We start from the raw sequence: 12,904 nt of genomic DNA on the forward strand, positions 1-12,904 counted from the left end.
ATTTTATTACTCACATTTTTGCCGAAAACCTATTAAATAACGTGTTAATTGCAATGTTACAACTTACCCCATATGATGTAACAACATGCACTGCTATATAGTCAGGATTGTAATATTTACTGGAGTAAAAAATGCCAATTACCCACAGTCTCCCATATTTCACAGCTTAGAGAAAGTAAAAAAGTGGATGTGATCTATGTGGCCAAACCATTAAAAAGTAGACTGTTCCTATTCAACATAAATAAATGTGGATGGTGGGACTGTCAGACTGGAGAAAGATATAAGGAAGTGAATTTAGAGCTTTACAAAAACATTTTTAAAACAAAGTAGATATACCCGAGGGCAAATGGAGGTACAAAATGGAAGCAACATCAAACATAATACACAACACAATCTGCTGTGTTTTTCACCACTTTGCAAATGCTAAATTTATTGAGATCTTTATTAGTTTATGACACATCTTGAAAGAAGTGGTTAGAAAGTACAGCCTGGTTTCAGGGGTTCCCTGCATGGCAGAAATCCACCACAAACTGCTTTGTCTTGCTGATTCAGCTGAAGTTTTTCCTTGCACACAACACAAATTGCCCCACCAGTTCCTGTACCCTAAATCATCTCCATTGTTGATGCTGTCTACAATGGACAGGTCGTCTGAAAACATTTGGAGGGGAAGTCTGGCTGGTGCCACAAGGCAATTCACTAAACTTCTAAGGTGAATCATTAACATAGTCTATCCCCTACCACCCATTGGTAAGATAATATGTGATCCTGAAAAATTAAGTCCCAGAATGCATCAACCTTGTGAGGTTAGGATAGTTAGGATGGTGGTAAAACCACCGGAGAGCATAAAACTGTGGAGCTAATAACAATTAAATTGAGATTGCAAATAATCCACCTATCCATCCAATGAAAAAATAAATAAGTAAATACTTACCACCATTCAAACGTTTATAGTCAGTGCTTTTTTAAATAATTTAACACTTTTATTCAGCAAGGAAGCATTAATCAAATGTGACAGTAAAGACATTTATGTTACAACATATTTATTGATGACTAAATAAGCATATTAGTGTGATTTCTGAAGGATCATGTGACACTGATGACTGGAGTAATGATGCCGAGAATCCACCACAGGAATACATTACATTTTAAAATCTTTTAAGTTATTTTAAATTATAATGATATTTCACAGTATTACTGTTTTTGATCAAATATATGCAGCCTTGGTGAGCATAAGTGACATATTTTAAAAATAGTAAAAAAAAAAGAATAATATTATTATTTTTTATTTCAATTCAAATGTCAATATCAGTATTTATTTTTTAGTTTTCTGTAGTGGACATTTTGTGCTATGTGATTAAATAAAATGTTCTTTTCCTGTTAATGGTTTTGACCCTGAACTATGTTTGAAATGATCATCAGGGAATAAACATAGCATAAAATAGGCATAACTACTCAAAATGAAGTAATAGTTTTTATGTGGTACAAAACGTAAACTAAACTAATGCTGTTCATCCGTTGAATTCCACTTCCTGCCATTCCAATTCAACTTCCTGTGGGGCTAATTCAAATGATAATTTATGAACTGAAATTCTTAAAGTGAAACAAGACAAGAAATTCTAAGAAACAACTTAAATTCTAAATTTGAATAATTTTATACTATATGCACCTTTAACTTTAACTATTAGTCAGCATTCCTGAACTCCTTCAGGACAATAATGAACACAGCGGTTCTGTCAGGACACATCAGTCGTGCAGAACATCCTGTCTGACAGACCAAAACACTCCCTGAACCACTGACACACCTTTCACACACACACACACACAAACAAACACAAACACACAAACTTTTCTAACCACGCCTTAATCTGCACACCCACACAAGCCACATAAAAATACCAAAACTTTTATTTGCTCTATTTTATTCCGCTTCCATTAATCTTTCTAACTTATTGATGAAGATCTCTAAGATCTCGTACAAACAAAAACTCTTCTAAGGAATGGATTTTTAGCAGAGCAAATATTTAACACAAGTGGAAGGGGAAACCCAGGCTATGACTTGACCCTATTAGCTTTTCATTATATAATATCAGCACGTTTGCATTAACATACAGGTATGTATTAGTGGCTTTGATGTATACTGACAGGTGAGTCATAAAGAACAGGTGCAGAGCCTTGAGACTAGATAAGAGCTTGTCAACCCTTCCCCCCCATGAACACACACACACACACACACACACACACACACACACACACACACGCATTCATGTAAACGTGCAGTAGTGGTGATACAAACAATGTTTGCCTGAACGCTTGGGGTGCTTACACAACAGGATGCCAGAGTTTGATAAAGACAGGGTGGTGGGTGATGGAAAAGGGCATGCATCCCATAAACACGGGCTATTTTCAACATATACCAAATCAAAATTACTCAGCCATGCAACACACACACACACACACACACACACACACACACACACACACACACACACACACACACACACACTTTAAATATTCAAAGGACTTAAAAACAGTGTTGTTATCGTTAACGCTAAAACTATTAAAAACATATTTTTTCATTTAAATGAAGCTGGAATAAAATAAAAAATATTAGATGAAAAACTAAATGAAAATTAGACGTCGCCTTAAAGGGGTCCTATTATGCCCTTTTACGAAGTCTTGATTTTGTTTTTGGGATGTTCTAGAATATTTTTTTGATGCTTGATTGTTCAATAAATTCATTATTTTTCAGATATTTTACATTATTACAGCGCCTCTCTCCCCAGTCTTTAGTTCCGGTTTCGATGAAGCCCCTCCTTCCGAAATACGAAATGTGCTGTGATTGGTTAGCTGGCCCAGTGTGTTGTGATTGGCAGCGCTTAGCAAGTGTTCGAGAAATGTTACGCCCCTTACCATAACCGTGAGTTTCACCTGCTCAGGTGTAAATATTAAGGATGGCGTCAATTTCAAACCAATTCAAGCCTGATTCAGACTCAAGAAAGTTAACAAACAAGAGAATCGTGCAGAACTGATTTCATGCACTGACTTTGCAAGCATGGATTTCACAGGATGTTTTAGAGTGGTATGGTTTTTTTGTGTAATTTTCCTATAAATGTTAGAAATGAACTTATACACCATTTAAAGGGATATTTCACCGCTGGAAAGATGAATGTGTATTTAAATTGAGTCATTTATGTAGTAGAAATGTGAAATTATTTTAGAAGTTGGTGCCTTCAAGACTTAGCCTGGGTTTCCCCATGCTGCCTTGGGGATTTTATTCACGCTGCTAGGCAGCCTGGACACTATGGACCAGATTTTCCCCTCAAAAAGGGAACCAATCACAGAACGGGGAGGGAGCAGCAAGACGATGACGACGTCTATGCGATACACCGAAGCAGTTTGTTTATATCTATGGATCCAACATGGCATCAGATGCGAAGTTACCTTTCGATGCAGCCTTAGATAGTGTTCTAAGTAGTTTAGAACGCAAGTTTATTTCGTCTTCTTCCTCGTCGAATTTCTGTCGCTCTACATACGTCATCTGGTATAATTGAAACGATTGGCTATGAGCTACGTACAGCGCATTTGATAGACATTCGTAGCGCCCAATAAACGGCTCTGGGCATTCGTAAACCACGACTCAAATACGAGAAAATTAACATGTGGTTCCCAGACCACGTCTCAATGAAAAAGAGGTCTGACGTTAGCCAGGCTATTCAAGACTGAGAAAAGCCAGAAAATGTATTTTTGGCTCATGTAGATGAAAGACTACAACTCCCAGAATGCACTTGCTTCGCTGCCCTACGAGGCCACTCCCAAGCCACGCCTACCGGTTACAGAGGGCAGTATCGGAAGAAATGATACAACTAGGCTACTAGTTGACTCGAAACTGAAAAGACAGTGTTTTATCGTGAGATCCCACCCCCTATGGGTGGGTTGAAAACATGCGGAACTAGCTCCTACTACTGGCTGTAGTCTCTAGCCTCTGGCCAAAAAGCCTCCGATGACGCAAAATAAAGTTTTTTTTCCAGACACACAACACAGAAATCTCTCGTCTCAGGGGGACATGAGGGAGGGAAGCACAGTCATTCGAAAATACTACCGGGTTTCTACTGACACGCAGCTTAATTCTAATTGGTGAAGTATCCCTTTAATCATGATACTTGTCAAAAAACGAATGGTAATACAAAATCGATCACAAAACCATGGTTAATTTTGCGAAGCAAAGCTTTGACCTTTGTTAACGTCGTAGTAACAACATAAAACTTAACTTTAAATAACTGGAACTGTGAATATACTGTATAACACAACAACAAATAATAAGACATACTTACAATTTGTGATCCACAAACAACAGATTGTCCCGACAAAGTGGGAACTGCTCCATTTCAGGAGAAGCTTTTTTTGTGTAGCCTGCATTGTAGGTTCTGGAGGCTGTTCTCTGTTAAATGTACAGCACAGATAAACATTGGGGTTATAATGTTCATGAACTGTGTTTAAAATAATTTTTAACCACTAAGTTCATCAAGCCTTTTTTTTACGTTTTCTGTAGATTATTTACATGAGTAACATTGTGACTTCACAAAAAACGAGTTGTAGTCCAAACGAGTCGTTTGTTGTAGTTCTTGGAAAGTGGATTCTGTTAAATACTAAAATATCCTCCTTTTGGAGTGGACTTTGTAACCTTGCAGATCTTTTTTATGCTCAAACAGCAACATTACACACTAACTAAGGTTGAAAAAGTGAAAAAAGCATAATAATGGGATCCCTTTAATCGGCAACTAACTGAAATAAGTTTAAAGGGGTCATCAGATGCAAAATTCACTTTTAAATGGTGTTTGCATATAAATGTGTCTTTGCAGTGTGTGGACACAACCACCATACAATGAAAAAAAATCCATTCACTCCTTTTTTTTAATCCTCAAATAGTCTAAACACTCTCAATAATCAGGTCGTTTGGATTTTCTGAGCACTATGATGTCATAATGCTCATGCTCCGCCCACGACCACTGACGGACTGTCCCGTATTAGCATATTTCTGCCCTCAGCCATTCGACACCTCCCATGGAAGAGAGGGGTGGGGTGAGCAGTTGCTCATTATCATTTAAAGAGACAGGTCACTGTGAACAAAGCTGTTTTTGAGGAGGTAAAAAGGGTGTTGTTTTACACAATCATTGAGGAATTTTAATCAATGTATATTACAAACTTTACATGAACACCCTAAAGAATCATACCAACTTGTGGAAAATGGGCATTCGATGACCCCTTTAAGTATTACAATTATTAACTGAACACACTCCCAGATTGTGGTGAGCTCAGCGAAAAAATAAATAAAGATGGTGGACAAGGTGACAAAAATGTTGATTATAATTTGACTTGCTGAAAAAAGTATTAATAAAAAGCATTTCAGTGTAATTAAAAATATTTGACATAATATTTGTGTATTTTTATGCTTATTTGAGTGTTGCGTTGTTAGCTTAGCAATGTGCTAATGGAAAACTCTATTGAAGTCAATGCAAAAGTTGCTGCCTATGCAGAGTGTTACAAACTAGTCACTTTATGAGGGCTCTTGATGATTAGGATGATGACTATGTAATAAATAGGCAGCTCCCTATGTTTTGGAACAGAGCTAAAGCTGACAAATCTGACAAAATGAGCAGAGAAGAGAAGACAAAAGGCATATTTCAGTCACAAATATGCAACTCAAGTTTCTGCCCATGCAAATAGAAACACACATACACAAATGTGCAAACATGCACAGGCAATGAAGAGGAAGGAGGAGAAAGAAAGGACAGGGGAGAAAAGGAGGATGTAGAAGTAGTGCTATGTGATCCTTCTGGCAGAACCAGATTGGGATAAGTGTGAATCAGCACAGGCTCGGCTCGTCTCTGCCCCCTCACCCTCCCTTCACGCCCTGGACCTCTCCCCTGGGATCCGGGATCAGTCCAGACACGCTAACACACACAACACAACCCGGACACGCACGACTAACCTGTACTGTCACCCTGCTCCTCATTCACTTTAATCATATCAGAGTGAAAGATAAATATGTGAACATGTGTGACAAGTCGATAAAGGTTGTTTACAGCAAAGTGGAGTCACAGAGATGCTATTTTCTCAACAAATTAAGATTTAATAATTGTGATTTTATTAAGTCAGTGGCAACAAAAGTGTGTCTAAAATAAATAAATAAATAAACTCACATGTGCAAAATGAGCATCATTACACATCAGTAATGTTCAGTGGAAAGGTCTTGAAAAATACTGTAAAAATGCTACAGGAAATTTTTTTTAATTGGTTAATTGTGAGCTACATTACGATTTACAGCGAAAAACAATTGTAAACGGTTTAAAGGGATAGCTCACCCAAAAAAAAAAATATATATATATACCTATCTATTCAACTACCCAAATTTTTTTTTTTTTTTTTTTTTTTTTTTTTTAATATACAGGAATCCAGTAATACCGGAAACCGGTATTTTTATGATTTTATGATCAGCCACAGCTACCAGTTTTTACCATAAAAACAACAGTGTTAACCAGGTACAGATGGGAGCGCCAGAACTTTAATATAGGGAAAACCACAGCTATTATGATCCAGTGGGAGTGTAGCAAGAAAAGAATAGGAGAAAAAGACATATGGTTAGCAAGAAAGTTGGATGGCAAAGCATTGTCAACAGAGCCTTCAGCCTGCCTGACACATGGAAGAGCCACAGGCCATGGCAATCCGACTCATAAAAGCTATACGTCAGTCTCCCGTGTCCTGGGAACCTAACCAGCTGGTTTAGCTCAGAGATATCTTTGCCTCCAGAACAAACAAGTACATCATGAAGGCTGCACTGATCCAGGAAAAATACAAGAGGAGGCACGACTGGATTTCTGTACCTGATGTACCTACACCTCAGAACCGCCGTCAGTGTTCTGCAACATAGACATACCATATAACACAAACGTGGCAATGAGTCAGTGATTATTGGGAGAAACGATTATTAAAATATCTAAGGTAAACAAGGTAATAACTACCTACTGATGTTAATAGTATACTGACAGAGCTAAAATCCAATTGCTGCCAGTACAGACTCAAATTACTGACTTATTTAATTCTTGGTGACTATTAACAAACAGTGCCATGATACTTAACGAATAGCAGATATCTAACATAATACCCACATGGCACTTATTCAGACACCGTAAACACAGAGACCTATTCAAGTTGATATTCAAAATTACTCTTTACGCAACAGTTTAGCAAACACTCTTAGAAACCTGATAAGTATCCATGTAATACTTTGTCAGATTCATAGGAAAAAACTACGTCTTGGATCCGGTTTCAGTGATATCTAGACAATTAGAGGGGAACGTATTAAAGGAACAGTTCACTCAAAAATTGAACTTCTGTTACAATTGACCTTACTTTGTGTCGTTCCAAACTTGTATGAGTTTATTTGGAAGATTTTTCAAATCAGTCTTATCCATTGAATTACAATAAATTGCGACAGTGGCTTTCAAGCTTAAAAAATTATTCAAATGCACCATTAAAACATATTTTTGAACATATTACTGACTGTAAAACATACTATACACTACCGTTCAAAAGTTTGGTGTAAATGTGAAATTGTGAAATATTGCCATTTCAAAAATAACTGTTTTATATTTTAACATTTTAAAATAAAATTATACATGTATTTTAAGAATCATTTCTTATTGTTATCAATGGTAAAAACAGTTGTGCTTAATATTTATATCTAAACCATAATACACTTTTTCAGGATTCTTTATAGGAACAGAAAGTTCAAACACACAACATTTATTTGAAACAGAAATCTTCTGTATTATTATAAATGTCTTTACTGTCATATTTGACCAATTTAATGCAGCCCTTGCTAAACAAAAAAGTATTTCTTTCAACCAAAAATATATATTGCTGACTCCAAACTTCTAGATAGGAGTGTACATCATCTTATTAGGTTGAAATGGCCATAAATGGGTTTTCCATCACTGCAGTATCAAAAAATACGGAAACATGATACTTGGATAAATGGTTTATGTACTGTTTAAGTTTCAATGTTCAACACCAGTACATATAATATCTGTTTTAGCCAAGAGAAATGAATTCCTTCAGGACAAACTGCTTGCAAATTAGAGATTGGTTAGTGATTGATAGAATTGTTACTTAATGATTTATAGTGGCTAAACGGCACAGTACGGACAAATATTTGAACTTAGACTTTTCAGAGAGCATCTTACATTTGAATGTTTTCAGTTTATTTAAAGAAGAAAAAAAAGAGAGTGGTTTAACAAGGGAACAGAGACACGTGCTGGATAAATATCTGATAACACACAGACGCCCTCATTTACAGAGTCTTCCCTTAAATCCGAGTGGGACCCCCAGAGCCGCTAGGAAGGTCACGGCTGTTCTCGTGGGAAAATGCTGGACCGATACTCCCTCAGTCGGGACACAGAGCTGGAATCCTGTCAGGCCTGTTTACACCTTCTCCCTACTCTCAGAGTTCCCAGCATGTCCAAACCCGCCTTGGTAAAGACTTGCCGAACGGGAAAAAAATATGACCCATTTGACTTGGGGATATTTAGGCTTATTTTGGGCTTGTTTTGTCAGAAAAGTTCTTCTAATTGCTTATTAGGCCATTAACTGGCTGGAATTAGGAAGCCCTAGAGGATTTTTAAGAAGATGAATTAAGATTAAAAATCTTTCGAATACAGCAGAATCCAATTTACTTTTATTGGGGTCACACTTCTGAATCAACCACGGGTTGCACAAAGGGTCAACTACTCCTAAAACACAGAACAGGACTATACATCCTGATATACACGAATTAGCCTGACCTCTTCCCCTCCACCTCTTTCCCCACTTCTTCTTTCCTATAAATTCCAGAGATAGAGGAAAGTGGAGGCAAACAGGACAGACCGGATCCTTCTGATGTATAGTTCTGCCAGAGGACTGAGACGAGGATTCTCCATCATAACGTGGGAGGTTAATCACCTGCCTGAAGCCCTGGCAAGCAGGGTTTCGCCTGAAAAGAATGAAGTCATTTCCCCAAAAATTGTCAGTGTGCCATAGACAGGTTTTGCTGCTTACTTTCTCAATTCTACTATAAATATATAATATAAATGCCATTTGTTTTTGTAATCCAATGCCATTCATACATTTTTAAGAGTCTTGGGTCCTCAGCATGTATTTTATATGAGCAGTATAGTTGGTTGTTAGATCCAACTTTCATATCATATTTATTTACTAGAAAGTATTAACTTGATGAGTCCCATAAAATTGCCCCATAAAATTGTACAGAGTTTGAATGCCGTGGTAACACTTTACAGTAAGGTTTCATTTGTTAACATTATTTAACTACATTTGTTAATACAAACTAACAATGAACAATACTTATACAACATGTATTAATCTTGATCTTAGGTTAACGTTAAAATCAAAAGTTGTAAACTACAACGTCTGCTCTCGCGTCAACAAAACACGCATGCTTTGCGGTGTTCTCGTTCATGCGCGTTGGAGATTAATATTTTGTAAATAAAGTGGTAAATTATGTGTTTTTTTGTGCAAACAAAGCACTCTTAATCACTAAAGCACTTCATAAAATTGAGCTTAAACCACTGGAGTCACATGGATTACTTTAATGATGTCTTTACTACCTTTCTGGGCCTTGAAAGTGGTAGTTGCATAGGCTGTCAATGGAGAGACAGAAAGCTCACAGATTTCATTCAAAAGATCTTCGTTAGTGTTCTGAAGATGAACGAAAGTCTTACAGGTTTGAAACGACATGAGGGTGAGTAATTAATGGCAGAATTTAAATTTTTGGGTGAACTATCCCTTTAATTGCTAACATAACTGCTCATTGTTAGTTCATGTTAGCTAATGCAAATAAGTAAATACAAATAAGACTTTATTCCCCGCTTTCATGTTTATAAAAGCTACTTAAAAGTCCTAATTGAACTATAGGCCTACTCCTGGCTTACTGTGAATCCAGGCCTAATTTGCCTCAGCACCCTATTATGCTGTAACAATCTCTTTACCACTCTGAAAAACACCTGGCAATGTCTTGATGGCCTTCTAGACACACCTTGTCACGGGTCTCCTTATTTGCATAGCATTTGCAAGTCAAATTAAATTCTTTGGATGATATCAGGCCAGGGGTCTCAGCAGCCAGTTTTCCATACTCTGTCTGTCCCCTCAACCTCCCAGACACAACTACCCATAAAACATAGCCTCAAGCACGAAAACACACATCAGATTTACTAAGCAAAATTTTTATCATCCGTATCTCCAGAAAACACTACACACTAGTTAATGAACAATGAGATTATTAACTACACTAGGCCATTTGAGAACAGTTGGTTGTTTCACACAGACATGATCGAACGTGTGTTTGGGTTTTTCTTGATAGGAATACTTATAGATTATCATGTAGTTTAAACTCCTAGTCTGGATTCCCCACCACATATGAAAGATTAATATTAACATCCTAATTTCAATTAATAGTTCAACTGCAAGGTTGAAGTTCTAAAAATAGAGTTTTAAAGTAAAAAAAAAAAAGTGATTAAATAAATATTGAAAGAAAAAGGTTTTTAAATAAAAGTTCAAAAGGTAACGTTTTAAAAAGTTTAAAAAAAAGAAAAGAAAGAAGTCTACAGAAAGTTCAAAAGAAAGTTTACAAAGTACAAGTAAAAGATATCTGAAGATGTCTGAAGGTTAAAAAAACAGAAAAAGCTTTAAAATTTTGAAAAAGGTTTAAAAAAAAGTTTGAAAGATCAATGTAGAATAAAAGTATAGAAAAAAACTTGAGGAGACAGAAAGATTGAAAAACAGGAAAAAAGTAAAAAAGTTTGAATAACATAATGAACAGTGGTACCACTATGTGTTGGATTTTCACATTTGCAAAGAGCATAAGAAAGAAGGCAGAAATGTTCTTCCAAGGAATCTCTCAAGAAGAATTCTTGGGAAGGAATTGAGAACATATGTCGCAAGAATGCTGTGGACCGCTTCACTCATGTAGCAGAGAGTCAACGTAATACTGTGTGTCCGTCTCATCATTCACAACGCATGCATACTCGCCCTCCCTCTCTCTCAGCGTAACCCCCCACCACACACATACACAACTGGCAGACACATGACCACCTCCTTGACACACCCTTACTCAGGGTCCTCATTTGCATAGAGATTTGCAAGTCAAATGAGATTGCATATTCCCTGTGTCAGTCCAGGGTTAGACATCTCCAAGTTTATTTCACCAACACACACACACTTTCCATTGCAAACCCTTCAGTCTCACAAATTACTGAAACACATGCAAAAAACATACTCATAGTTCCAGACACAAAAACTGTAAAACAGAAATTTTGTTTTCAAACAGGTGTCTAACTAGCCACTGGTAACAAAAAATAAAAGACAGATAGTTCCACCACAAACTCACACCATAGAATGCAACAGTGCCCGTCCATGTTTTTCACCAACCTTGGTTCCATACTGTATTTTTCCCATTCATTTTCCCATAGGGATTTTTAAAAAGTCTTTAAGCATTATAAGCCATGAACCAAACAAACCAGCTACAAGGTGAATCACAACATTACAAACTTATGAGGCAATATTGTAAAATCGGACAAAAAGTCAAAAGGTATAAGACTGTGTAATAATAAAAGGCTAATAATAGCCTACGTTTTATTTATATATCGCCTTTCAAAGACAATTTCCAAAATTGACAGGTAATATAGAGAATACAACAATGAGGACAGGCGTTCAAACAGTAAAAATATAGCATGGCAGATAATAATTGAACTGAACAACTATTGAAAGAATAAACAATCAGTTGCAAAACAATGTGAATAAATAAGTTGGTCTGTAGTGATGAGAAAGCAGAGATTCTGGGGCAGCTTATTCCAGAGCTTAGGACAAGACCCAAGCCAAATTTTGAGTTATTATTTGGTAAATGGGTATCTTCTGAATGGAAATAACACAAGAATGTGGGCAAAGACTGCAAGACATAGTGGGGTTTTTTTCTTTCATTTTGACAAAATGTTCCATGTCCAAAATGATTCATATCCCAGATCTTATTGCAAAATTCTAAGGAGATGCAATTTTCTGCCCCATTCTAAATGCTCCTGGCAACTTCTAGCATGTTCTAGAGCATTCTAATCAACTATAAATTCAGAACAGCTGATACACCTGTTTGCTAATCAGTTTCTGGGCAATTGCAAGTCATGGTTAAAACCAAGGAGCTTAGTGAGGACCTCCGGTTGCGCATTGTGGATGCTCACAAGAAAGGGAGAGGCTGCAAAGGTATTTCCAAATGTTTTCAAGTACTAGTGGCCACTGTGCAAAGCATTATTAGAAATTTCAGAGTTTCACACAGTAAAAAAAATCTAAAAGGACGTTGAAGGAAGTCAAAAGTGAACCCCTGCCCTGGCAAGACTGGTAGTGCAGGAGGCTACGAAGAATCCAAGGATCACCAGCAAAGCCATCCTGAATAATCTGAGTAAGGCTGGTACCAACATTTCAAGGCAGACACACCAGTGAACACTGCACAAGGCTGGTCTCCAAGGGCACACCGACCAAGGAGGACACCACTCCTTCTAGACAGGCACAGGAAAGCTCACCTAGCCTTTGCAAAAGCTCACCTAGACGAAGAAGATTTTGATGTGGTCTGACAAGACAAAATTCAAGATGTTTGGACATAGGCTTTTAATTGGAGTAAAAAAGGAGAAGCATTCAACTACAAGAACACCATTCCTGTGGTCAAGCATGGTGGGGGGAACATAATGCTGTGGAGAGAACTGAAGACCAGAGGGATGGCGAAGCAAGGACCTGGAGGTCGAAGCAAAAGAGGACTGGTCCAAAATCCCAGTGGAAATGTGCAAAAAACTTGTCACCAATTATAAAAACC

This window comes from Squalius cephalus (assembly GCF_949319135.1).
Source record: "Squalius cephalus genome assembly, chromosome: 18".
Taxonomy (NCBI): domain Eukaryota; kingdom Metazoa; phylum Chordata; class Actinopteri; order Cypriniformes; family Leuciscidae; genus Squalius; species Squalius cephalus.